This window comes from Amborella trichopoda, chromosome 5, assembly GCF_054954075.1.
Source record: "Amborella trichopoda isolate Santa Cruz 75 chromosome 5, AtrichopodaSantaCruz75HAP2 v2.0, whole genome shotgun sequence".
Classification (NCBI taxonomy): Eukaryota; Viridiplantae; Streptophyta; class Magnoliopsida; order Amborellales; family Amborellaceae; genus Amborella; species Amborella trichopoda.
Window position 1 is genome coordinate 33,711,462 of NC_142340.1, and position 25,743 is coordinate 33,737,204.

At 35.9% G+C, this 25,743-nt stretch overlaps 1 protein-coding gene across 12 annotated transcripts in view; it reads left to right on the plus strand.

Moving 5' to 3' along the window:
* ASHH3 (histone-lysine N-methyltransferase ASHH3) overlaps positions 1-22,285 on the plus strand; it is a 38,021-nt gene extending 15,736 nt beyond the window's left edge. For 6 of the 12 annotated variants that reach the window (XR_016056135.1, XR_002280663.2, XR_016056136.1 and 3 more), the window contains 2 exons: positions 21,829-21,893; positions 22,000-22,285. The gene's annotated coding sequence lies outside the window, so the exon portion shown is untranslated. The remainder of the gene's footprint in view (positions 1-21,828; positions 21,894-21,999) is intronic. The other 6 variants (XM_088867737.1, XM_088867734.1, XM_088867739.1 and 3 more) reach the window with 1 other exon arrangement.
* Positions 22,286-25,743: the final 3,458 nt, after the last annotated feature.

The window sequence follows — 25,743 nt, forward strand, 5'->3', positions numbered from 1 at the left end:
TTTTAAGTGGGGTTTAATGTACTTAGCAATAGCATTCCATAGATTTATGGACAATGAAGGGGGATTGCCCCTTTGGAACTCCCCAGTAAGCCTTGGAGTATATTATTGAAGGAGCAACTAGTTTCAATTTTCAACGAAAGAGGCCAAAAATATTTTTGGTAGAAAAGAAAAGAAAAAAAGGGGCAGGTAACTTGGTTGAAGTGGTTGAAATTTCCTTCTAGGTATTTCATCTTATGTTTTGCTTTTGCAAAGAGATGGAAGCCTATTTCATCAACCGCTTTAGAGGAGAAGCTGGCAGAACTAATTAAACTATGAACTTGACTAAACTAGTATTTTAAAATAAGTGAACCCCACTAAACTAGTATTACACATAGTTGTTGAAATGGTTGACATTCTGAATCGTTTTAGGAATTGGAACCATAGAATCACGGCTGGCTAGAAGATTAGTGTTTCTAGAATTGAAGTCCGTATAAAGGGAATTGTGGGAAATGAGATTCCTACTTTATAAGAAACAAGATTCATCCCCATAGAATCGAGATCCTTACATATATGGAATTGAGATTCCATTTTTTGACCTATTTGGAATTGGCCCATATGGAATCGAGATTCCTTTGGTATGGAATTGAGATTCCGATATCTTTGGAATTGAGTTTCTGATTTGATGCTTCTCATAGGTTCTAAAGTCTTTATTTTGTAGTTCGTGGCCCTATGTTTATGTTTCTAATTTGATGGAGAGAGCATCATTATATGTGGAATCTAGATTCAACTAAAGTAGAATTGAGATTCAACAATTGCAAAATCGAGAATCAATAAATACTAGAAATGATATTCATAGTAGTGTTGGAATCGAGATTCCTAAAATAAGGAATCAAGAATCTTGACTTCACGGAAATGGATTCCATAAAAATTCCTTGTCGGAATCGCGACCTTTGGTGAGAGATATTACAAATACAAGATTCATGATTCATATCTTGGCTATTGAATTTGTTAGTGCAGTTGAGGATTTTTTATTTTTATTTTTTGAATATGTTTACATTTGCATTAAGTATAGAGAAGGTGTACAAGTTACAAAAAATAGGCTATCCACAAATCTGGTGCTCTATGCAAAAAACCGCTGAGAGGGTGGACTATACAATGATAGGTCAAAAAATGCTTTACGTCCAAGGGATAGTAAACTGAGCTAAACTGACAAACGAGCATGGAAAAGGGAACGAAGAACTCAAAAATGTGCCAAAAGGTTCCTTGTGCATCAACTTGGGTAGCTGCTTCTTTAATGAGTGGGTCGGCTTTCTTAGTTGGCCTCGCGCCAGATATGCCTCCATGAGACGTGCATAGGCCTGCAAATGTGAGATTGCATAAAAAACATGTGCAGTTTTGGAGTCCCCTTCGATGATCAAAACTGGGCTCCATACGGCATCAAAGTTCTTGAGACCTTCAAGAGGAGCGAGAACCTCCTCAGCATGAGAGTCAGCATGGCTGATCTGTTTGGAGAAGGAAAAGAGGGTGTGCCCAGCGTTATCTCTAATGAAACCCCTGATGCCAGCTGGGCCTGGACTGCCCAGAGAGCAAACCATCAAAGTTTAATTTGAATTGGCCTGGTTTAGGTGGCGTCCAGAGGGAGACTCGGGGAACATGGGAGGACCTTAAGTGCTGCATGGCCTGCCAATCCAAGTAGAAGTCCGAATAGGAGAAGTTCTTGAAACATCTGTGGTTTTTGGCCCAAAAGCTGACCAACGTTCTGACCCAGTCTTTCAAGGCTTCGAGTTCTTGCATCGGAAAATCCTGTGGTTTCTCTCAGTCCAAATCACCCACAGTAGGGCTGCTAGCCTTCCACAGTGGAATACTAGGCGTTGGGCAGGGAAGAGGGTGGAGCATGCTGAAAAGGTGTGGAACAGACCTTGGGGTCACCCATAAACAGTTGAAGAGTTGGAGGAGGTCTGCCCACAGGTCCCTTGCCAAGATGCAGTAGATGAAAAGTTATGCATTGGTTTCTTCTTCCTCTGTGCACATCATGTAGGGATGGGCAGTGCCCTTCTTTGAAGCTGGCCCATTGTTAGAGCTCTTTGGATGAAGCAATCCAATTCATGATTTGGATTTAGGGGAAACAAAGGAGAACCATGCCTTAGCGGCGAAGGAAGGGCGTGCAAGGGGGAAAGGTAGGAGGCAGAAGGAGTTTGCGATAGGAGGAGGAAACCAAAAAGAGACCTGAGGCAGTGAGAGACCAAATGATCTTATCCTTGCCAAAGGTGAGGATGAAGATAGATTGATGAAGGGAGGACAGTCCAAGGAAGTCATCCAATTCACAGTCTGCTAGTGGCCTCCTAAAATTGGGCTTCCAAATTCTCGAGGAGCCCTGGCTGTTTAAATGTTCAGCCACTGAAGCATGGCAATTCCGTGCGAGGAGGAAAATATTGGGGAATTGTTCTTTCATAGGGTTATGGCCTATCCTGAGGTCAAACCAGAATCTAACTCGATTACCCTCCCGGTGGTGGAATCGGATGTTGGCTTTGAAGAAGCTATAATTGCAAAGTAGAGATCTCTAGAATCTTGAGGATCTACCATTGGCCTTGCATCTAGGCAGCGAGCTTGAGGGCTCAAGGCGATACTTATGACGAAGCACCTGTTGCCATAGGTGGCTATCATTATCTTGGGTCATTAGAGGCCACCACCACTTGCCGATGATGGGTTATGTTGTTTCTTTTAAGACTGTGGATTCCCAACCTAAGGTGTCTAGGCATGCAAATCTTATCCCATGAGATAAGATGATACTTTTGTTTGTCCCACCCGCCCAACTAGAGAATATTCCTCATGAGCTGCTTGATGTGAGATGTTACTACTGCGGGCATGTGGAAGAGTGACATTTGGTCAACATGAATATTTGAAAGGGTCGCATTAATGAGTGTGTCTGTACCCGCCAACGAAAGAAATTTTCCCCTCCAACTACCCTTCCAATTGGCGAGCTTCCAGTCGAATTTGTTAGTGATGTGGCCCCACTGCTGCAGTTTAGGCATTAGTATTTCTAATTGTAACTGCAAGAGTTAGGATCTTACTACTTGAATTGAATTTCTCATAGGAGATTTTGTTAAGAGTTCACTAACTCCGCCATTATAAATAAGCATAATCAGGGCATGATTGACCTTTCACATTATAACAAGCTTAGTCACTCAGAGGATCGAGCCACATTGTGGCATGGTTGGTTGACACCGCAATTAGGTAAAGCAATTGGTTAGAGTTATGAAGTGAAGATGAAGAATATTGTTAGGTCTCAGGCTAGATGCATAGCGGTACGTCTCATTTGTTTCTCTCAATGTTGAGTTACTTCTCTTTTTTGCTTTTTAAAATTCTGGTGCCTTGTCCAAAGTTTATTGATTCTGGAGTTTTTTATCCTATAATAGGTGGTGTAGCCGCATAATGCACTATGCTGCTAGGGCTCTTAACAGGCCCAAACTGGCCTATGGGCTTTCCAGCCGGGCTGATGGATGGCAAAATTATACTTATTTTTAATTTCTATTCAATTTTAAAGGATGTATATTTTGATTTTAGTTTTCAGACTTGTTTTTAGGATTTTTAGTTTTTTAGGAATTATAGAGTTTTTATAGTTTTTTTATTTATTTCATGAGTACTATTCACAAGTACTATTCATGAGTATTCTTCACAGGGGAAAATTGTCATTATGAAATTTAAGTTTAAGTTAGGATATATAGGTCGTTTTCATCATTGTATAGACATGTATTGTCTTTGAACATTGAATTATAATATATAAGAGGTGTGTGGGGCCTTGAGAGTAGTTTTCTAAAATGCGGCCGCATCGCCCCATATGCAGCCGCATCAGGCGGTATGCAGTGGGCACCGCATCGGAAAAGACTGTATATGCGGTTTGGAGGTATGCGGGTGCATATGTGCCGCATCAGAGCGTTTAAGAGCCGCATAGCGCATTTGGCGACATACGGTTCCGCGATGTTATTTTCTATTGTGCCCCTCGAGGATGGGCAAAATGGTCCTTTTGACCATCAAAAATTTGGGGAAATAGTTTGGGGGGTATTAAACCCCCTAAACGAGCATTTACAGCCACTTTCGTGGCATTTTTGGGATCAAATCTAGCAAAAATAAATAAAATAGGCAGAACATGTTTTTCATTGAGATTGTGGATTTGGGGATTGTTTGATACTTGGATCTTGATTTGAACCTTTTGGTTGTTGATTTGAGGAAGTAAAAAAGGATACTTACTTTAAAGGAGATTAGAGAATACATGGATAGATTGAAAAAAGATAAAGAGAAGAAAAAAATGAAAAAGAAAAGCATTATTTGACTTCAAAATTGTCTCTCAAGATGACTTCTATGATGAATGGATGATTGTGTTAACTATTAACTTTTCGTGAGCTTGACTTCAAAACTCTTTAATCTTCATGGAGACCTGGACTTTTGGTTTGTTGTATTACTATTTTGTAACTATAAAGTTTGTGGTTGCAAATTTGTGCTTATGGTTGTTGATTGTCGAGTGTTTATGAAGCTAGTTTCAAGTTTCTCGTTTCTATCAGGGGATAGTGGATATAGAATCTCCGATAGCTAATATTTTTGGAGTTAGTCTTTAAACTAAAATACCTACTATCACATATATCACCTTCATATTTTTATTTATGCATTACCCTATTTGTTTATATTTTTTAGAAATTTTTTATATTTATTGACCTCCTCGCCGCGATGCACCCGCATCAAGCCGCATCGCCGCATAGGCCCCCCCACCGCTTTTGGCATCCCGCATTTTAAAATACTGCTTGAGAGGGTCAATTACAAATAATTTTTAGAAATTGAAAAAGAGAAAAGCTTAGGCTTTTGGAACCCTAGTTTGGGGTATGGATAAGAAACCTTAGGTTTTTGCGAATTGTGCTTGTATTTGGCTTGTTTCTTTCTGATTTTACAGTTCCCTGAAATTTCCCCTGCATCATGGGCCTAACCTTAGGCCAGATTTAGGCCACATGTCAAGGGTTGCAGCCTAGGCCCAATCGGTCTTGGCAGGCCCGAAATGTTTTAGGTCCAAGCCAGGGCCACCTGTGGGCTTGTGGCGTGGCCCTAATTTTTTTTCAAAAATATATATGTTACATATAATAAATATATTTGCCCTTACTTATACAGGGCCCAATCCAACACAATTTTTAGGCTTGGGCCTAGTTATCATGCGCTCAGGCCTAGCTCGGACCTGGCCCACCATACATTGTTTTGGGTTGGGCTAGGGTTGGCTCAGCCTGAACCCCGCCTGTTAGCAGCCCTATGTGTGGCTGCATTAAAGTGGTGTGGCCCTTGCTCACCACACATAGCGCCTATATAGACATGCTAGATGCACCTGTGTAGTTGACGTATTGCCCTCATATGCAAATTCATTGAACAATTTGATGCACCTGATATGCGGCTTCTACTTGTGGGTGGAATATGCGGCCCCTGCTCGTGTGCAGAAATAATACCCATGGGCAGGCACAAAACTGTAACTAATCCTTCCCCTTCTATTTCAAAGCCCCTTAAAACCTACATTTTTTGGTTCCTAGGGGACGAAACTCAAAATCATAAACCAAATGTTTAGATGAACTCTTTGATTTTTTGGGCAAAACTTCTAGTTGATTTTGTGCTATATTGTGAAGGATCTCATGCAAAGATTTATCGAGTAATCGAAGGTTCCAAAGGGCAAAGAGATTAAACTTAGAATTTGAAATATCTATTGGTCCTTGTATGTTATCTTAGATACCTAGAAACCTAGAATTGCCATTAAACCTAGAAGGGAGATTAAGCCTATAAAATCTGAAGAACTTAGAAACCAAAATAGATGTGGTATAGAGGCTAGGGCTTTCTTTGAGCAAAACCGAAAAGACAATACAACTCAAAATTTTGAATATTTGGTCTCGCTTAAACACACAAATGTACAATTACAGCCAGTTAAAACAAATGCAAAAATATATTAAGACTTCAATAACACTTACAAATGACTCTATAACTGTCCCCTTATGGGGCACAATACATACCTTTGCCCACAAATCAAAACTGTCACAAAGAATGACTTTTTTATAAGAAATGAGCTTATGCTTTTACATAACCAAATAACATATCATAAATACTTGAAACAAAAATTCCAGAACTTTCTAGACCAGTGTTCGCAAAATCGAACCGGAACGGTTAACCGGTCAAGGGGTTGGGAGTGCTTTGAATGAGAACCGGACTAACTGAGGCCGTTAATCGAACTAATCGGTCAAGTAGATTTAAAAAAAAAAAAAAAAGGAAAAAAGGAAAAAAATTTGAAAAACTTAGATTAAGTGTATACTATCATATTACATACATTTATCTTACTAAAAAAATTTGAAACAACTTTTTATATAAATTAATATTTGAATACTATGAAGATATGTAAGTCAATTTATAATTTGACATTAATTCAATTAATGAAGTTACAAAGTCCAACTAACAATGGCTAGTAGTAATGTGAGTGGCGAGGGGGATCATGGTACTGTTGCGTTTCACTATCAGGGTTTACGGGGCGAAAAATTTGAGTAAGGCCTGGTGGAGTCTGTAATGTCGCAGTTGTGCCCCCTCGCCAGTTAGGAACAGTGTTCGCAAAACCCGCAGGTCCAAACCGGAACCAGCCAGTCCAAACCGGAACCGGCCAGTTTGATTGGTACCAACAAGGTACCGACTCTGGTTAAGACCGGTTTTGCGGTATACCTCATTTGACGGCCCTCTCCAAAAAAAACAAGCACCAAAATAAATCGGTTCGATGTCGAACTAGCAGTTTTTTCTCAAAACCGGCCAGTTTTTCCTAACAGGTTTGGTTTACCGTTTTTATCGCTCGATATAACATTATAACGACAACGCGTATATAATGGCCGTTATTTATCACAGAGCCCATTATATAAAATAGAACCCGTGATTCGTCTTTGTGCAGGCTTTTTTATTCTTTTTACTGTGTGTTTTTTGTTTTTGTTGGTCAATTGTTGACCTTATACACTCGAAATCTTCTATAAATCAATATGGATTGAATAAAACATCGAAGATTAAGTCGTTTTTATCATATTTCTTGGCGTTATTTTGTGTTTTTGATTTTTCGATGAACAATGCTCTTATCTAAGGATTTTGGCGTGGCTTTTCATTTGTTTTTGATAAAAATTTGGGGCTTTTAATGATCACAGAGATATCTAGATTTCTAGACTCGTGATTTCATTGAAACGGAGAGATTTGGAGCTCGATTTTGAGTTTGAATCAAACAAGGTAAGTTCCACCCCCATTTTTTTAATTTGTTTCTTAATTTTTCAGCTTTTTTTAGGATTATTCCAACAATATGTTTTTAATGTTATATATATTTTTAATGTTATATATCTTTTTTTTATAAAAATATGTTTTTTGTGATGAATATGATATATATATATATATATATATATATTAATGTTATATATTTTTGGTAAGCTTGTTGGACTGTTTTTAATGTTTATATTTTTTTTTTATAAATTTTTTTTTTTTGTGTTAAAGTTGCAATTTTGTGAAACTTAGTTGCAATTTTATAAAATTATGTTTTTCATTTGCATTGGTGACTTAGGGCTTGATGACTACTAACTTACGCTCACCTAACATATAGGTGTTAGAAAAATCAGGCTAATTGGTAATTGGTAATTTTTTTTTTGTGTGTGTTAATGTTAAGCTTGTTGGATTGTTTTTAATGTTTATATTTTTTTTTATAAAAATATGTTTTTCGTGTGAAAGTTGCAATTTTGTGCTTGTCGGACTGTTTTTAATGTTTATATTTTTTTTTATAAAAATATGTTTTTCGTGTTAAAGTTGCAATTTTGTGAAACTTAGTTGCAATTTTATAAAAATATGTTTTTCGTTTTCATTGGTGACTTAGGGCTTGATGACTATTAACTTACGATCACCTAACATATAGTTGTTAGAAAAATCAGGCTAATTGGTAATTGTAAATGTTCCTGACCAGTGTTCGCAAAATCGAATCGGAACGATTAACTGGTCAAGGGGCTGAGAGCGGTTTGAACCGGATCGGACTAACCGGTCAAGTAGATTTTTTTAAAAAAAAATCTATAGAAAACCTCTACAAAAATTAAATTTTTTTTTAAAACATAGAAAAACTTAGATTAAGTGTATATTATCATATTACATATATTTATCTTAAAAAAAAAAAATTCAAACAACTTTTATATAAATTAATATTTGAATACTATGAAAATATGTAAGACAATTTATAAATTAACATTAATTCAATTACTGAAGTTACAAAGTCCAACTAACAATGGCTAGTAGTAATGAGAGTGGCGAGGGGATCATGGTACTGTTGTGTTTCACTATCAAAGTTTACGGGGCGAAAAATCTGAGTAAGGCCTGGTGGAGCCTGTAATGCCGCAAATGTGCCCCCTCGCTGGTCAGGTACATTTATAATTACCAATTAGCCTGATTTTTCTAACAACTATATGTTAGGTGATCGTAAGTTAGTAGTCATCAAGCCTTAAGTCACCAAGGCCAACCGAGAACTTTTTTTTATAAAATTGCAACTGAGTTTCACAAAATTGCAACTTTAACATGAAAAACGTATTTTTATAAAAAAAATATAACATTAAAAACAATCCAACGTGCTCACCAAAAATATATAACATTAAAAAGAAAGAATATATATATATATATATATATATATATATATATATATATATTTTTTTTTTTTTTTTCTTTTTTTTTTTCACAAAAAACATATTTTTATAAATAAATATATATATATATATATAAATATATATATATATATATATATATATATATATATATATATATATATATATATATATATATATATATATATATAACATTAAAAAACAATCCAACAAGCTCACAAAAAAAATATAAATTTCATTTTTGATTCAAGAAACCCTAAAATTGAGCTGCAAATGTTTTTTTTTGTTCTAAAATCCGTTCTTTATTGAATGCTATCAATAATCTTCGTCAAATATTGTTTGAATAATCCTAAAAAAAGTTGAAAAATTAGGAAACAAATTAAAAAACAATGCGGGTTGGAACTTATCTTGTTTGATTCAAACTCAAAATCGAGCTCAAAATCTCTCCGTTTCAATGAAATCACGAGTCTAGAAATCTCGATATTTTTGTGATCATTAAAAGCCCTCAATTTTTATCGAAAACAAATGAAAAACCACGCCAAAATCTTTAGATTGGCGGATTTTTTGTTGAAAAATCAAGAACACAAAATAACGCGAAGAAAGATCGCAAAAAACGACTTAATCTTCGATTTTTGATGCAATTCTCATTGATTTATATAAGATTTCGAGTGTATAAGGTCAGTAATTGACCAACAAAAACAAAAAAACGTCGTAAAAAGAATAAAAAAAGCTTGCATAAAGGCGGATCACGGGTTTTGTTTTATATAACGGGTTCTGTGATAAAAAACGGCCGTTATATACGCATTGCCGTTATAACATTATATCGGGCAAGAAAAATGGTAAACCGGATTGGTTAGGAAAAACCTGTCGGTTTTGGGAAAACAACTGTCGGTTCTACATCGAACTAGCCGGTGTTTTTTGGAGAGGGCTGTCTAATGATGTGTACCGCAAAACCGCCTTTAACCGGAGTCGGTACCGATCTAACTAGCCAGTTCTGGTTTGGTCCAGCCGATTTTGCGAACACTGTTCTAGACTTGTAACAGTGAGTTGAGTGCCAATTTTAAGTGGGGAAGCCAATGGATTCTAACCCTTATGCTCGGCTCACAACCGGACCTTTTGAGGACTCATTTGCTCAAAGAGGAGCGGTTCAATGGAACCAATTTTCCGGAATGGAGGAGAAAAATAGATTGTCTTTCATGATGAAAATCTCATACCTCATCTTACATCTAGACCACCAAATCAGCCAACCCTTAAAGCCCCTCAAGTCATTATGGTTGCTTGTGACACGTGGCACTGAAAAAATCAAAGTGCCATGACCATTATGGTTGCCACAATGAATGAAACCTATGTTAAGGATTATAAAGATTTTGTTTGTGTGAAAGACATATTTAAGAATATGAAAAGAAGTTTGACACTCCTAATGAGGCCAAGAGAATTTTGAGGTTGAGAGGCCTTGTTACTGCAAGATGGATGATCACGCAAAAGTAAGTGATCATCTAAGATAGTTTAAAAATTGTGTTAAGGAGAGAGAACCGGTCTGCACTTTGACCAAGTTATTATTAACACACTCTGTGTACTCTCCATTTCTCCATCATGGGAGAGTTTTGTGGCGAACTTAATGACGAAAGATGCACCATGCACGATCGATGACTTAGCTTATTTCATGGAGGCCGAGGAGCATAGAAGAATGTCGATGTATGGATCGTTGGGCTATGGTCCATATGGTAAAAACTAAAAACCCATCTTCCTTCACTACTCCGTTATTTCTCTCTCCCATTTCTTCTTCTCTTCCCTCTTCTTCTATGGTGAATGCATGTAATGTTGGGGTGAGTGGGAGTGCTCACACTCAAAACAAGAAAAAGAAATGCAAAGGCAAATGGAAGGGGAAAGGTAAACAAAATTGAAGAGGAAAACCTTATCCCCCTTTTATCCCTTTAGCCCTTATCCTCCTAAGCCCCATGCCCTCCATCCTAACCAAGCGAGTCAAGAGTCCTTTAGACCTTAGCCGCCACCCATTTTAATGATGGTTTATGGGAGGCCGGCTTGGCCCATTAGCCAAGACTTCTCGAAAGTGCAATGCTTCAAGTGTAAGAAGTTTGGACACACCCAAAAGTTTTGTAGATACCCTCCTCCACCACAAAACCCTCCCTTTGTTTCTAGGCCCAATACCGGTAAGCCCAATGCTTATGCAGGTGGTGAACTAAGGAAAGAGAGGATTTATGTGGTCCATGAGACTCTAATTGCTGATGAGGAAGTTGACGTATGGGTGTTTGACCTTGGCGTCACCATTCATGTGGCTAACTCTATGAAAGGTTTTATATCCTTTAATGAAGTCAAACTTGACACTTATAATCTTTATATGTGTGGAAATCAAGTGGACAATGTTTTAGAATAGGGGGATTATATGTTGGAGCTCACAAATGGTGATACTCTAATCTTTAAAAATACTTTCTATGCCCCCGGAATGAGGAAGATTATCATTTCGATCTCAAAGATGAGTAAGACCTGGTTTGTACTCATGTTCAAGGAAGAAAATGTTTATGTGCATGATGAATCTATCCTAGGAGATCTTGGTTTTGTAGCCCATCTAGTTCAAGGGATTTTTCAAGTTGAAATGAAGGAGTTTGTTTACTTGGGTGATGATTTTCAAAATTTACATTTCTGGCATTTGAGAGTAGGCCACATTAGCCCATCTAGAATGCAAATTATGATGAGAGAAGGACTTCTTAACAAAATGAATGGTGATTTACAAAACAAGTGCGAAACATGCCTAAAAGGAAAAATGGTAAAGAAATCCCAAAAAAAGGTCGAAAGGGTCACTAAGCTCTTAGAACTAATCCACACTGATGTACGTGGGTCTATGAGTATGCCAAGCAAAGGGCACATGAGGTGCTGCATAACATTTATCGATGACCAATCCTGGTTCGGACACACCTATCTTATGAGGAACAAGAGTCAAGCCTGAAGCAAATTTCAAGAAGATAAAGCAGAAGTTGAAAACTAACTAGGTCAAACAATTAAGAACCTTAGGTCGGATAGAGGTGGAGAATACCCCTCCCAAGCCTTCCATGATCTTTGTGTTCAATATGGGATTATTCACTAAACCACCATCCCTTATTCACCCGAACAAAATGGGGTAGCCGAAAGAAGGAATGTGACCCTAATTGAGATGGTGCGAAGCATGATGAGTATTGTCAATCTTGGTTTAGAGTTTTGGGGGAGGCGATTCTAACCGGCACATGTCCTTAATCGGACTCCCACTAAAGCAATCTCATCAACTCCATACCAGCTCTTCATGGGGCGACCTCCCTCTATTAGACACCTCAAAGTTTAGGGACGTTCAGCCCATATTTTCATACCCTCTCAAAATAGATCCAAACTTGATCCTTGTATTTTCATAGGATACCCATCTCATAGAAAGGGATTTAGGTTCTATAACCCAATGAATAGAAATTTAATTGAAAGCCTTGATGTCCATTTCCTTGAAGATGAATACCTTGAGAGAGAAATGACCTAAAAGAGAGTAGATTTCCATGAACTTGAGTCTAACAAAGAAATTGAAACCGTTCCACTTAGGTGAAGTGAGAGATAAGAAGACCACTCGAGTTTTTCACTTACCTTGGAGAAACCTATGAGAGAATTAGTGAGGAACCTGATGATGAACCTATTTCTTACCTACATGCCATATCTTGTCCCGATCATAAATTATGGAAGGAATCCATGGAAGATGAGATGAACTCTATCATAAAGAACCGAGTGTGGGAGTTAGTCTACCTACCACCTAACCATAGGTCCATTGGATGTAAGTGGATATTCAAAAAGAAACTTAACTCCATAGGGCGTATTGAAAAATATAAGGCAAGACTTGTGGCAAAGGGATATATTCAAAAGGAAGGGGTAGATTATTTTGACACCTATTCACCCATTGCCAAAATGCCTTCAATTAGAATGATCCTTTCCATAGCCGCCTACCTTGTTCTAGAATTGCACCAAATGGATGTAAGAACCACTTTCTTGAATGGTGAGCTAGAAGAATAAATCATTATGAACCAACCCGAGGGGTTTGTGGTGAAAGGGAAGGAGAAACTAGTATACAAACTTAATAAATCCCTATATGGCCTCAAACAAGCTTCAAGACGATGGTTCCTCAAATTCTATCAAACCCTTGTAAGGAATGGATTCAATATTAATGAGGATGATCATTGTGTCTATTATAGGACTAGTGGGAGTGGCATCACTTTTATGACCCTTTATGTGGATGACATTCTAATAACTAGCAGCATCTTAGACCAAATAAGAGATACAAAGGCATTGCTATCAAATAGTTTTGACATGAAGGATTTAGGAGAAGCTTCTTATATATTGGGAATCCAAATTGTGAGAGATCAAGCACCCCGCACAATTCATTTGACACAATCCACGTATTGCAAGAAGGTTTTGGTATGAGTGAGTGCAAACATATTGATACACGTGGAAAAGAGAGTGAAATTGAGTGTTAATATGGAGCCGAGTGATGATCTTGAGAGAAGTGAAATGGAACGGGTCCCATAGAAGAGTGTCATGGGGTCGCTAATGTATTTAACTATGGGAACTAGGCCCGATGTAGCTTTTGTCCAAAGTTTGATAGGCCGTTTTCAAAGGGATCCCAGGTTAGAACATTGGAAAGCCGTTAAAAGAATCACGAGATATCTAAAAGGACCAATTGATTATGGATTAACCTATGGGAATGTGAGTGAGCTTAGAGTTTTGAGATATAGGACTCTGATTGTCAAGGGGACCCAAATGACTCAAGATCCACATCAGGTTACCTATTTCTATATGGAGGTGGTGCCATATCTTGGCGCACCAAGAAGCAAGATGCAGTAGCCCTATCTACAATGGAAGCCGAGTATATGGCTTTGTGTTCTGCAGCTAAAGAAGCCATATGGATTAATAAGTTCTTGAATCATATGTTTTACAACCTGCTCGAGCGTGGAACAGTTAAAATCATGTGTGATAATCAAGCTGCCATAGTCGTGGCAGTAGAACCAAGGTTCCATAGCAAATCAAGACACATAAGAGCACGATGTCATCGTGTGAGAGAGGAGATTGCATGCCGACCAATTGAATAAAGGCTTGATTGCTAGTACTTTCATGAGGCATGTGCATGGGATGGGGTTAAGGAGGTTAACATAATTGTTATTACTTTCTCCCTTGATTATGAGTATTTAATTTATAGATGTATATTGATGTTTTATATTACTCGATTGTGTGTGATAATGAGAATGAGATTTGATTAAGACCTGTAATCTATTGAGAACCCGATGATGAGAAGCTTTGTCTCAATGACTTCGATGTGTCAAATTATGTGTCTCTGCCATAGACTGTGGAGCATAGGTCCATTGGGTCAGTTTGAGACACGGCGGAACATCATTCGGCACTAGCGCAATGGAGTATTCCGATACCTAGAATCAAAGCTTTGAGATGCCACATAACTTTGGTTCAATTTTGTTTTGATGAGAAATGATGCTTAAATGTTCAAATATGTTTTAAATATTTATTAGGATTTTTGGAGAATTTTTTGTATTTTTTAAATCTCCAAAAATATGGTTTTTAAAATTGCTTGGGCGTAATTCCATGTGAGAACGTCCATGTGGATGGCACGTAGCACTCGAGTGGTCATAGGTTAGCCACGTGGCACCATGGGCCCCTTACATTGGGCCCCCTTTGTTTGGGTGATGATTCCCATGTGTGGGGGACTCTTATGGCAGTTGGTCACTAATTTTTATTTTAAACCTTGTGTTATATTGTTATTTATGGTTATGATTTAAAGTTGGATTTTAGTCACATGCTCAATAGTCACACATGTGACATGCTTGGCTTGTGTAAAACAAAAGCAATTTTGAAATAGAAATAATGTTTTTAAAATTACTATCTACATGGGACATATGGCATGTGAACATGTGGATTTGTGCCCCACTGGTGTGACCCATATGAAGGGTCGCATATGACATGCTTGACTTGTGTAAAGCCAAAGCAATTTTGAAATAAAAATAATATTTTTGAAGTTATTATCCACATGAGTCATATGGCATGTGGATGTGTGTCACATTGGTATAACCCATGTGAAGGGTGTAAGTTGCGTTAATTCTATTGGTGGTATTGTAATCCCTTTTTACCTTTCCCATGTGATTGATACATTTTATCAAATGTCCTTGCCCTTGGCCATTCTCTGTACTAATAGATTTATTAAATGTCAAGGGTCTTTATATGAACCCCATTTTGGATATGCTATTCTATGGGGCTAAGGACTAAAGGATAATGTGCCATTGATTTAGGGTTTATAGTGTGATAAGGCGCTTAAATCTCATCCCTTAATTCTAGTGGTTGAATGGAGATGAGTAGTTAGGATAATTAACCTCTCATGTGCCATTGATAAAGTACATCAAGGGTCATGATTCATCCTACACTTACACTTTATATAAATACAATAATAAGGTTCAATTAATGTGAACAATATGATAGCAATCGGTTTGCAAATAGAATGAGAGAGATCGGGTTCAAGATGAGGCAAATATGAGAATTCTACACATGTTGGTCCATCGGTCAACCAATACTTGTCCCAAATGTTAAAAGAGGAACTCTAAATTGATAAATGATCTTTGAAAATGGATAATAATGCTCTGAACTTGAAGATCAATACTAGGACATGCTCAAGAAATTTCGGATGAAAAGGATCTAAAAGAAGCTAGACTTGATTCATGGCAATCAAGGCATATAACACATGATCAAAGTCGGACATCATACTATATGAATCTAGCATGAATATCATATGAAACTAATGACAAAAGAAAGTTAAAGTTTCTGTAGATGTGAATTTACAACAAGTTTTGATTATGGGGAAGAGAAGCTATGCAGTAGAAAAACTCAAATAAATAATACCTTAGTGTTTGCACATGATGGACTTGACCTTATCAAAGAGGGGAGCACCATTAAAGATCTTATGATGATCAAGGGAAACAAGAACGAGGATGAACATGGATGGTGTGTGCAGGCCAAGGGGGCAGATCTCTCTTCTTCTTTTTAGTTAATGAAAGGTGTTTCTCAAAGTTAGGGTTTGATTGAACTTATGATTGTATTTATATAAAGTGTTTAAGTGTAGGATGGATTATGACCCTTGATGCACTTTATCAATGACATATGAGAGACTAATTATCCTAGCCACTCATCCCCATCCAATCACTAGAATAAAGGGATGAAATTTAAGTACCTTATTACCCCATAAACTTTAAATCAAAGCCACATTACCTTTTAGTCCTTAGCCTTATAGATTAATTCCAAGCATATCCAAAAATGGGTTTATATAAAGACCCTTGAATTTTAATAAATCTATTACTGTAGAGAATGGGCAAGGGCATTTTGATAAAATTTATCAATCACATGGGAAAGGTAAAAAGGGCTTATGACACCCCCAATAGAATGAGCTCAACTCACACCTTTCACATGCACCTTACACCCTTCACATGGATCACACCAATGGGGCACATTCACACGATATGTTCACATGCTATATATGTGTCATGTGGATAACAATTTTAAAAACATTATTTTTATTTCAAAATTGCTTTGGCTTTACACAAGCCAAGCATGTGACAAAATCCAACTTTAAGTCATAACCATAAATAACAATATAACATAAGGTTTGAAATAAAAATAAGTGACCAAGTGCCATAAGGGCCCCCCACGCATGGGAATCTACGTCCAAACAGGGGGGGGCTCTGATACCATGTGGCCACCCTATGGCCACTCGAGTGATACGTGGCATCCACATTGACGTTTTCACATGGAATTAAGCCCAAACAATTTTGAAAATCACATTTTTGGTGATTTAAAAAATCCAAAAAAATATCTAAAAATCGTAATAAATATCTAAAATATATTTGAACATTTATACATCATTTCTCACCAAAACAAAATTGGACCAAAGACATGTGAGATTTCAGGTATCAGAGTACTCCATTAAACTAGTCCCCGAATGATGCTCTGCCGTGTCTCAAACTGACCCATCGGATTTTTGCTCTACAGTCTATGACAGAGACACATAATTTGGCACATAAAAGTCATTGAGACAAAGCTTCCTATCAGCGGATTCTCAATAGATTACAGGTGCACATATGCGAGACATTTTCCTACTTAAATACAAAGGTCCTCTCAAAGCACATGTGCACTGGCTCTTCGAAGCCGGATAAAACTTTAGAAGAGTGGCTTCCCTTGCGAATGAAGGCGCACATGCTATGGAATGGTCTCGTGTTAGGTTACAGACTCATGTCCCATGAGTCTTGACCATCCCATACAGGGCCAACTTTCAACAAATACTCGGGTTCTATTCTACTCGATTGGATTCTCCAAGCCCTGGCCAATCACAATTAATCACGAGGCATTCTAATTGAAATTCTTGAGTAGGAGGTGACCCTCACACCTCATTGAGAAATTGCTTTCTCAAAATGTAAACTCTCAATGCTTCATGTACTTGGGTTAAGAGAATCTGGGCCCTAGTTCGCAAGGCAACTAGATTCTCTCTCTTTCATGCACTCCGACTAAGCGAAAGACTCTTGGCATTAAGTCCTTGAAAGGCCATATTGCCAACAAAAATGTCAAGGGCCAAGTAGATCAAACCTGGAAATCCAAAGTTGGGTGTAGTCATCTTTTATACTTTTAGGTAATGAACTTTTCATCTCTATTTGTTATGTAATTGTGAAGTACTTCAGACATTTTTAGTATTTGGCATTTTTACTAGTTGCCATAGTGTACTTAGTTGCTAGATGCTAATTTATTTTGTAAGTGCCTCATTGGTATAATACATATTCTTTTGTGTTTTCTATAATTAAATGAATGGATTGGATGAATTTATTTTACATGTTGCTCTATAGAGCGTAAAAAAGACCAAAAATTTCTCTGTTACTCTATCAGCTACGTGGACAACATATATGTTAGTGACGCATTCTAAATTAAAATGCCTGCTATCACATTAATCAAAGTCATATCATTCTTTGAACTCTCGTATTTTGTTAGATTTTTTATTTTTTTAATTTGTTGATCATATTAGAAGTGATGTCCCTGCATTGCGGCCGCATCAAGGTGCATAACACATCGGACCTCCCAGTGCATCTAGTCTGCACTCCACATTTGATAACCTTGCTAAAAATTTTCCCTTCAAACCTTACAAAGCAAAACATTGGTCCCTTGTTGATGGCCTACTTCTTTAGGTAAACTTTGTGGATATGGATGTATTCACATTTCTTTCTGGCCTACCTCTTTAGGTCCTAACTTTGTGGATATGGATGTATTCAGATTTCTCTCTTCTTTCGTGCATGTACTTAGTTCTCGCCCTTGTTTACACTTCTGTTAATCATATCACAAAATATTGCAAAACAATTCTGTCATTGCTGAACATTATATGCAAGACCTGCTGATAGGGGGGGTCACTGGTGAGGGGCAGCACTCGTGTCTTGGTAGTTTCTCTCTTCCCTCCATGAATGCTAAAAACGAATTATAGTATTCAAGCAGTTTATCCGGCCTTTTGAACAAAAATAGTTCATATGATCAATAACTGATTTTTATGTCTGAGATTCGTATAAATCGTTTCTTCATTTGGTAAAATATATTTTCTCTTTAGTCCTATACGTTTCTGAACTAACATGGATTTGTCTGCTGAAATTTAATATCCAGTCATGACTGAATTTACGGCAAATCAGGCACATCATGCATGAAATTTCTTGTCACTAGTGGCCTGACCAGATTAATCATCTTAGGTAGTTTGGCATAAGCTTGGTGGAATTCTATTAGATGTGTATTTCTAATGTGATGTCTGTGGAGCTTCAGAAACCAAGCTCCACATGTGGTAGTGGTGAGTTGACATACCAAGTTCGTCTTCATGGTTACTCTTCAAGTCCAGGTAATGTATAGTTGATGTGCCAAATTCGTTTTCATGATTATTCTTCAAGTCTAGGTAATGGGATCATTGGTGTTTCTTCTAGATCACCATTGGAAAAGATAGTTTTCACATTGGGTCAGTGGAGAGGGTTGTTCTTGATGGCAACAGTTGACACAATTCATCTTTTGATCTTCATTTAACCCTCTTAAGATAATCTAGTATTTTAAAATGCAGGATGCCGACCCGATGTAGTCGGGGTCCAATGCGGCTCGATGCAGTCCCAATGCAGGCATCTCCTCTGCTGTGGTTAATCAATTTTAAAAATTATAAAACCATAAAAAATATAATAATACATAAAACAATTAATGTAATTTATGTTATAGTACATTTTTTAATTTACTAATATATTAGTTGTTTGAGACTCTAAGCCCCTTGATAGCCCAATAAGAGGAATACATGTTGAGGATTGATGTCTTGTATTCTGAAGAAATAGATTTGTCAAGTTGGAGTCAAAAGGATGACTCCGGAGGGCCGTTAAAAGCCCGGAGGGCCGAAGGCCCGAAAAAAGGAAGCATTAGGAAATTAATGCTTGTTACTAGAAGATGATTTAAGATATTGGCCCCCAAAAAGGAAGCATTATGAAATTAAAAATTACCCAACTATCAAAAGAAATTTCGATTTCTACTCGGCTACTGAAAACACTTGATTAATTGGTGAATCTTTTCTTTGCCAAAATACCCTCCTAATAATGCCCAAAACAATTGCTAAGGATAGCCAAAAGAATGTAATTTATGTTATAGTACATTTTTTAATTTACTAATATATTAGTTGTTTGAGACTCTAAGCCCCTTGATAGCCCAATAAGAGGAATACATATTGAGGATTGATGTCTTGTATTCTGAAGAAATAGATATGTCAAGTTAGAGTCAAAAGGATGACTCCGGAGGGCCGTTAAAAGCCCGGAGGGCCGAAGGCCCGAAAAAAGGAAGCATTAGGGAATTAATGCTTGTTACTAGAAGATGATTAAGATATTGGCCCCCAAAAAGGAAGCTTTATGAAATTAAAAATTACCCAACTATCAAAAGAAATTTCGATTTCTACTCGGCTACTGAAAACATTTGATTAATTGGTGAATCTTTTCTTTGCCAAAATACCCTCCTAATAATGCCCAAAACAATCGCTAAGGATAGCCAAAAGAATCTCACCTTTTTTTTTTTTTTTAGAAACTTTGGATTCAAGAAAATAATCGAAAGTTGGAAATTTTTGGTTTTTAATCACGCTAGAACCATGTAAAATGATTCTAACTTTTGTGTTGTTTTTCTTTTTTTTGGTGTGTGCTGGTGTGTGTGTGTTGGGGGAGGGGGGGGGGGGAAGGGCATTATGTTGCTATTTCCCTTCCCGCTCCCTTTTCAAGGGGGAAACAATTGTTTCCATGCCCGTGGGCTTATTTTTCAACCAGGAGCATGGGCTGCATATGTGCGCGTATCGCTTGTGACGTGACGTGATATGCCCGAATTCACTACCGATGTGTGTGCATATTCGGTTGATGCACCGCAATTGGTTGCATTATATTTTTCCGCATATGCGGCCTGGAGCATGACACATTATGCGGCTCTATTTTTTTATTTTTTTTGTTGAATCTGGTGCTTAGCGCATTATGCCGCTGCATTTTAAAATAGTAATTAGCATCGCAGCTCAGTCATGGTATGACAGTCTGCCTCTCTTCGTCCCCTAAATGAGACAGCTTGTGTTGCAAGGAATTGAAGAAATGTCTACCATTCCAACTGCATTGAATGTTTTGTGAACATATAAGCAAGGGCCTGTGCAAGAAGGAATTGCTTGTAGGAAGAGGACTTATAAGTCTGTTGTAGCATGCTACAATTTACGATGACTCAAATGATGCTGGATTTCCTTGGTTGTTCCACAAGAGAAGACCAATGAGATGGTGGTTTGATTAGTGTTACGCCAATTCCTGTTGGGTTCTTGTGTCAAATGTTGACCTGTGTCTACCTATAGACATGTGTTAGCATGGGCAGATATGGAATGGTGATGTATGGTCTAGGTGTCGTCTGTTTTATTGAGTACAGTATGGTGTCAGACACTTCCACAAGAAGTGTTGCCACCGCAGATACAAAGTATCCGCTTTCCTTGAAGTCCATTACTCTTCGGGTAGGACTTGAACATGGGTTGTTAGGAGAGACAAACTCCCACCTACCACATGGCCTACCACCCCTTGTTATATTTACCTTCTTTTTTGAAAGGCATATTTAGAGATCAGTTTTTGATAAAAAACTCAAAAGCCTATCACTTTCCTGATGGGATTTGAACTTGGGTTACTAGATGATATAAAGTCCCACTACCACAAGGCCTACCAAACATTGTTGTTATATTGACCTTTTTTTTATAAGACATATTTTTAGAGCTCGGTATTTAATAAAAGGGTTTGTATACTATAAGACCGTTCATGTTTTGTATAAGAGGGTCACAATTAGTCGACGTATTGAAACGCATCACAACTTTCGAAAAAAAAATATTTGGGACTTTGTGCCTTATTAGTGATGCATCTCCAACCACTCAATTTCACATCCAATGGTCAATAATGATTGTAGTCTTCTTGCATAAAAAATAAATGGTTTCATCCTATACATTCCCTTAATAAATAAATTTTCTCAAAGAGGCTAAGTTCCTTTTTAACAAACGAATGTATTTTTCATGAATCATAAAACAAATCACTAACATCTAAACGTTACACTCGTTAGAATGTTTTATGATTATTCTATGGTAGATATAATTGTAAATGAAAGTTTCTTGACATTCCTCATTTTTCAAAATTATTTCCATATTTTGTTTTATACTTTTTATATATTTTAAAATATATAAAATAATTTATAATTAAGAATTATATGGATGTGTCGGGGAAGTAGTGGGAATGTCGGCTCATGTACTAGATACCCCATCACGTACATACAACAGAGGTTTCATTTGCACACAAAAGCCAAGATAATAAGATGATTATTCTTTTGAGGATTTTTTAATAGCTAACCCTTCTATTGGGAAAATCATGGTTTGGAACCATCTAGGTTACCTCATATCTACTTTCCTCCCTAAAATTACTTGAGAATCCTTAACTCATTGTAGCATTGCTTTTATACTTGAGTTGTCCATAGTGATCTTTGAGTACACTTCAAAGATCACTGAGTTGCATCTTCAAAGATCACTCGGTTCGTTGGTCTGTGCATAATGTATTAATGGTTGCCAATTCTGTAGGTGGTGATGATTTGTTTAACCTTCCTCACTCCATTGTATTATTGTACTTTCCTTTTGTAATCAGGGTATGTGTTCTGGTTAAATCCTCTTGCTCTTTTGTCTGCCATTGAGTACAGTTGGTTTGACACCATAGTTTTATTAATCTTTGATCTGTTTGTCTTGGTTGTGCAGGAATGGTAATGACCAATTTTCTGTACTCTTGTTGTATTATTTTTTTGTAACATCGCTGTAAAATGATTGTTAGTGTGAGATAAGAGCGACAAGTCTCTGATGGAAATTCAACTTGGACATGGGAGGGACCATCCGTGTCGAAATGTGGTTCTAATTTTAGCCTGTTGTATCATTTAGAAGATGTATTAAAAGCAGAAGCTTTGAAACGAGTCCAATGGATTTGGAAATATGTAGGAAGAACTTTCGAATTCATGGAACATGATCTATCGAAAAGTTCGATCCAAAATTATGTAAGATGCGGTAACTAAACATGCTGCAGACTGTAGTGAAGGAAATATTTTCTATATATATATATATATATGGATTTGTCTTAAGTTTAACAATCCCCAAAATACAAAGGATCAAGTTGGAAGGGGTTGTGATGAATATATTTATCAAAACAATGATTATTTTTTTATTAAAAAATTATTTAAATAGGTAACTTTATCATTAAGCAAGGGTAAATTTGAAATTTTTACAAAAATACAATGACATTTTGAAAGTTAGTATTTTAGAATTTTATTTGTATGGTGTTTTTGTCATTTAGTTAAAATTTTAATTTTACCTTTTATGGAGATGACAGAAGTACTTTTTGTCTTGTAGTAATATTTACAAAATTACGTCACAAAAGTAACTTATGTGTTAAAATAGATTATTAAATGAATAAATCCACCATTTACAACTTCGTCTATCTTACCTTTATAGAAGCTTAGATTATCCTTATATATATATATATATATATATGGGAAAAGTTTATATAAGGTTTTAACCTTAAAATGTAGAATTACATATGCACCTGAAAAATCTATCGGAAAGGCTGTTTTAATGTTGAAAAACCCTTTATTTGATCATCGTGATATTGAGATGTATGAATATAAAAAAAAAAAGTTTTTGAGTTTAATAAATAGTGCATTTTGCAATACATTATCTAAGTTGTCCATTTTCAATATTTTTATATGTTTATAGATCACATTGATTTTAACTATTTTTGGAGTTTTAAAATTTTCTAATTAGATATGAAAATAGATTTTAAGATAATTGTAAGAATTTTTTACAACAAAATTACATGCTATGATAAAATTTGGAGGTGCGCTTTAATTGGATTGTTTAAGGTTGCAACCTCATAGAAATCTTACTATATATAATCTCATTGATTTTAACCATTTTTGGAGTTTAAAATTTTTTAATTAGATATGAAAATAGATTTTAAGATAATTGTAAGAATTTTTTACAACAAAATTACATGTTATGATAAAATTTGGAGGTGCGCTTTAATTGGAATGTTTAAGGTTGCAACCTCATAGAAATCATACCATATATATATATATATATATATATATATAGAGAGAGAGAGAGAGAGAGAGAGAAACAAAAAGAGAGAGGATGAGATTAGCCCACTAGCTCATATGAGTTCAACAGTTTAGATTGAATTTGGATCAATTTGACGATTACATATGTCTGGTAGTGTTTGAATTTTATTTATTTTTCTATAAATCTAAATTACTTGAAATTTTAGGTGTGTTCTTCTCATCAAGGTGTACTTAATTAAAGTATAAAAAAAATTATTCATGAAAAATAAAATGATCAAAATACCTTTCAAAGCTTTTAAGGGGTATTTTGGATAATTTATTTTATGTAAAATATTTTTTTGACATTTTTTGAAGATTCACCTATATTTGATGAACACAAGCTTAAAATTTCAAGTGATTTGGATTTGTAGAAAAAAAAACTAAAATTTAAATACTATTGGACATCTGTGATCGTTTGATCGGTCCAGATTCAATTTGGAACGTTGGATTCATATGTTCAAATGAGCTAGTAGATTAATCTCATTTTTTCCCATATATATATATAGAGCACGTATCAATCATTTTATGTTAGGTATGGTTAGATTAGCATTTTTGGTACAATTATTGGCCAGTGTTCCCAAATAAATCAAATGTCCATAGTTAAGATGGATTGCAGAAATTGTGCCTCTACCAAAAAAATAGAATGAACATGTAAAAGAAATATCAAAAATACCTTTTAGCATTTTCAGTTTGATTTAGATTATGAACCTCTAAAAGTTTGGATTTAAGAGCCAATTACGTGGGGATTTTGGAAGGGGATTGGCACTTATAAAGGCTGTATACATATTAATTTATTCTTGTAGAAATAATAGGTTTGTAATAGATCTACATTGGATTTTTTAAAGATAGAAAATTACATAATCCTGTTGCATGAAAGTTACAATTCATTTTCTCATCCCTCACTTGGTACTTTTTCATTACAACGATGATGAGAATACCTATAAAAACTAGTTTTAAAAATAGAAAACGCTTCTCAATATTAGTACTGTTTCTTTCTCCGATTTGTTGATCGATATTTGATTCTTGATTCATCAAGACAAGGTTTAAAAAAATTAGACTGGGAGGTTGAATCCAGCGATTTGAGCCGCACTAACCAAGTGGCCAAGTTGGTGAGTCGGCTCAAAACAAACATAGCCAATAAATCAAGAAAAATACGATAAAATTTAAAAATGGAGATAAATCATAGAAAGAATCCAAACGAAGATTCACAAAAACAAATTAACAACTTTTTCGTTAAAACAAAAAAATGCCTTCTTTTGGATTTGAAAGCAAATCCATTGTTTTCCTGATAGATTTGAAAGTAAATCTACCCAAATTTGGTGGATTTCAAATCCGCCAGTACATACAGAAATTCATAACCTACCAGAATATCATTAAGTCAAAAGATATTCTACTCCGGATCATTTACTCCCTAAATTTTTGGAATACAATCTCTTTAACACATATTGATCTAAATAAAAAGAAATTCCTAATTGTACCTTATAAGCACTTGAGAAAATAATATCTTGAGATTGGATAGAAACTATTCAATTTTTAAAATTTTAAAGGATGAGATCTAAGTGTTAGAAAACTCAGCTTTAATTTTTTGAGAATAATCTATTTATTATTAGGTGGTAGCCAAAATTGCAAATGGAAAAAAGTCCTCCCAAGTAGGTCATTTGACCACTGGAGCATAAGCAAACTAGGAGTTTACGTGCTATGTTATTAAAGAGTATGAAACCCATTATAAAATCATTAAGGGGTTAGATTATTCCTATCAACATTTGAGAGTTCACTCTTATTTTCTAGGGAAACTATTTCTATCCCCTATTTTTAACTTCCATATCTCATGAGACCCAAGAATTAAAAATATTATTTGTAGAGCAATGATTTAATGTAACCGTTGTATAGTAATATGATGCAACAACTTTAAAAAACCATCTTATGGCCATTTGTTTGATCCAAAATTTGAAATATACACTCTTTTCATTATAATGAATAATCACAAAAAAAGAAAAATTGAAAATACAACCTAGAAAGTATTTTTTTAGCCCAATTAACATAGGCCATTCATTTTGGTGAGATGCTTAGATCTAAACTTTAGAAGGATTTTTTCATTTCTAATTTTTTTGAATGACTTTATTATCATTAGATGAACAATGTTAAAAAATAAAAAAATGATTTTGACTTTATAAAGGCTAAGATCTTGAAATTCACAAAATGAATGATCAAGATTCGTTTTGGAGAGGGCTATTTTGACCATACCTAGGGTTCAAATCGAACTTTCTTTTTGGGGGACTTGATTATTAAGATGAAGAGAGTGTGTGTGTAAAATTTTAGGTCATACAAATACCACAAACATAGTTTTCTAGAAGTG